A 3,669-nucleotide genomic window follows, 5' to 3' on the forward strand; every position below is an offset into this window, starting at 1 on the left:
GGAGGAGTGTCTCATCTAACAGACTCAGACTTTCATGCATGCCAGAAACCTGTGCAGATACAGGCATTGCCCCTTTTGCATCACTGAGGAGGAGACTGCCCTGCATCTCTTCTGGCATTGCCCTGTTGCACAGGCCCTTGAGGGCTCTGGAACATGAACTCAAATACTTTGTGACAGCGATTACTCACTTTGGTGTGATGTATGGACTGTCTTGTGGCACTTTTACAGAAGAAGAAATCGGAGGCGCTTGGCGGGTGATGTGTTGCTTCAAGGACGCTATTTGGTGCGCAAGGAAGCGCCTCACCCTCCGGAGGGAGAGGATGTCCACTGAGGACTGTTGCAGACTGTCAGTCTGCTCAGAGACTATCACCTTATGGACTTTAAGGAGGAAGAGGACGTTTGAGAAGATTTCCCCTTCCCCCCTCTCCTTCTTGTGCCTTTTGTCCTTCAATAAAGCTGCGAGCCTGTGAACTCTTTTCCCCCTCCCTTACCCCTCTTCCCTCTCCCCCATCACACCCGTTGCTTTGTTGTTGGTTGCTTATGTTCGCTGTGTTGTCGCGGTGCCATGTACGATATGTGGAACCTTGAGTTCCGCACGTCAGACATTGCGCCGCAAGGTTTATTGAAGTTTATTTAGGTTAAGGTAATCGATGTGGATCCTACGGACCACATACTCAGTATGGGGTAATGCGGTGTCATGCATGACGTCGAGGGCTCAGGACTCTTGTCTTGCGCTACACGTCAGGCATCTCCCCGCAGTGCGAATGTCATTTATTGTGTGATTGAGCTGTATTGGTATGTGGTGTTTATGCGCTGCGTCGCAGTACAAGGTAGAATGTACCTTGATTGTATAGCTTGTTTTTGTATATTTTATTACATTAATAAAGTATACATTTTTTTGCAGCATTACATGTAATAAATCTTATCTAAGCCCTTTGGAAAAATCGGGGGGTAGCGTTTGAGGCCCCCAGTACCTTGTAATTTGACAACTAGTGCACTAGACATTGATAATGTTTGCAAATATGTCCTTTATATACCGGGATTGCTCTTCTTTTCCCTTTTTACACTGCTGTGCCCCTTGGAAGCATAACAGGGCCTTCTTTCCTCTCTTTAGAGGGTCAGTATCTGGACTTTTAATTGATCACTAGCCCATTACTCAAATATCCCCTCAGTTTGACTGAAATTATAAAGGCATGTTTCTATTGAACATCAAGTTCCACATGGGTATGTCTCGGTTCGGGGGTGAGCATGGCACACACTATGTAAAGACCTGGGTAGCAATACTTATCAGTAATGGGCCTTAGTATATTGCTGTTCATCTTGATGCACATAACAACCATCTTGCCATTAATGCCAACTAGAATGTCACCTGCTGAACCTGTTGTTCTACGTGTTGCTGCCTGACTTGCCTGTTGTAGTGGAACAGTTACAAAGGAACATCTACTTTATCTTGGAAATGACAACAAAGGCACATTTAGAGATGTTCAATAATGGCAATCTACAAACAGATACTTATAGATCATTGCAGGCTTTTTATTCTTTGCATACTTTCATGTTACACACACTTTGTGATATTATTTGTGTTATCTGTCTCTGATATTTGTCTCCACCCCTCATCATAGTTTAGTTTTCCTCTGTGTAGATAACTCCACCTTTCTTCATTATGTTCCAGTCTGCATCTCAACCACATGTCCTTTGTTAAGTGGATCACATTATGATCTTTTGTCCTATCCTATGCTCACTGTTCTAAAGATCTGCACAGTTTGGATTAAACTTATCAACGACCTTCAAGGTGCCATAGGGAATCAGCTACTGTCTGCCAATGCTACTGAGGTTGGGAGTCATTGCCATCCCCCCACAACTTTAAGTTACAGAGATCACACTCTCAATTTAAAGACTGGGGAAGCAGAACACATACCAGACCTTATTTTAATTTTCCTCCTCATTCTTCTCATGGATTAATTAATCACTCTTTAGATCCTGGATCTTTGTTTCTACCTCCTGGAACATGTGACAGTGCCCACCATCTGAAGGGAAACATGCCGTTCCCGAGATCTCGTGAGATTTTGCAATTTACAGATGAGATTTCCCAGGAAGGCACTGGTGATGTAGCCTTCCCAGGATGCATCTGTGACGCCAGGGCTATGTCACCAGTGCCTCACTCCAGCCAGGAAATGGAAAAACAGTAATTGTAAGTAAAAGCAAAACATTTGTAACTATCCTTTTTTTGCAATCCTTCTTGTCAACTACTGTAACTCCCTCCTTCTTGGCCTACCACTACAAAGGCTATCCCCCTCTACAGTCTACCATTAATGCTGCTGCCAGACTCATCCACCTCAACAACCATTCAATGTCTGCCACACCCCCTCTGCAAAGGACTCTACTGGCTCCAAAGTGGGAGCCAGTGGAGGGATTGGCCGAGAGGGGCGGCAGACATGTGCCCATTGAATACATTTTAAAATACTAACAACAGCATACAAAACCATCCACGACTCTGAACCCAGCTACACCTCCAACCTCAAGTCAAAATATCCTCCTAACCCTCCTGTATTGAATTGTATTGTAACTGTACTGTCTCCCTCCATTTTGTAAATTGCTGTGCAATTGGCGCTGTATAAATCCTGTATAAGAGTAATAATAATCATAATAACTAATAAATGTAAGATAATTTCACATCAGCCATTGATGTAATTTTTAGTGAAAGGGGGTAAAGGTCTGCTTTAAAGAATTGAAAGCTATTCTTGTAGAATGTCCGTAAAAACATCTAACAGAAAATATATTGCAGCATGTGAAGCATTTTGCAATTGTAGTGCCAGCCGCAGCTTTCATTCTGCTGTGTAAACATCTGCATTACCCACAATAGGATGCATTTTGCAATGCACATTCTTGAGTCTGTAAACCCGAGTGTGGATGAACCCTTAGCATAGTATTTTAAACCACCAGTCTATCAACCCTGCAAAGGAAATGCATTCATGCATAAAATAAGATGACAGAGCTGCACATGTATTTGGTAAAGCAACAAGTTTAACCTGACAGAAGTTGAGATTTATAATGATATTTTCCAGAATTACATCCTAAGGAATGCGCCGTGCATCTGTTCATCCCACCTCGAGCCTCCGAAGATTTTAGCATTTATATTGGAGGGCTGATTCACAGCTGTAAGTTTGCATAATTATCATTAGCTTGTATATAAACTATCATCTTTTCCAAGTGGAGCTGGAAATCAATAAAATGCTGAATTACATTCAAAGGCGGATGCAAGGTTTGACATTAGAGACAGGGGAATTCGGTAATGTATTCTTCTGCTTCAAAATATTTATTCAATCAAATCTGCATACCATATGTACTGATGATTGGATTTGTAAATTGAATTAACTGTAGCTGGGGTCATGTAATGACTTGGTAGAGTTGGTAACTTTTTTTTCCCCTACTGGTAACTGGTACTGTCAAAATATTGAAATCATCAAAGCAAGGGGAAATTATTTTTTGGGGGGGGGGAATGCGCAATGAAACATAAAAGCTGTCATAACAGGAACAACAATAACAATTGAATTGAATGGTTGCTTTTTTATGGAACAATGCATGGATTTTTTCAGAGACATATAGGTATTAAAGAAGAGATCCAGGTAAAGATGTTACCAACCCTTGTAGCGTGGCAACCCCTGCACT

The 3,669-nt window shown here is 42.0% G+C and overlaps 1 long non-coding RNA gene across 1 annotated transcript; it reads right to left on the reverse strand.

The window, feature by feature from the left end:
- Positions 1 to 227: 227 nt before the first annotated feature.
- Positions 228 to 3,206, reverse strand: LOC108788839. Its single transcript, XR_001941365.1, has 3 exons — positions 3,196 to 3,206; positions 2,308 to 2,315; positions 228 to 427 (listed from the first exon to the last, which is right to left on the reverse strand). It is a non-coding gene; the product is annotated as an uncharacterized LOC108788839 (long non-coding RNA).
- Positions 3,207 to 3,669: the final 463 nt, after the last annotated feature.

This window comes from Nanorana parkeri, unplaced genomic scaffold (assembly GCF_000935625.1).
Source record: "Nanorana parkeri isolate BGI_ZX_2015 unplaced genomic scaffold, ASM93562v1 scaffold354, whole genome shotgun sequence".
Taxonomy (NCBI): Eukaryota; Metazoa; Chordata; class Amphibia; order Anura; family Dicroglossidae; genus Nanorana; species Nanorana parkeri.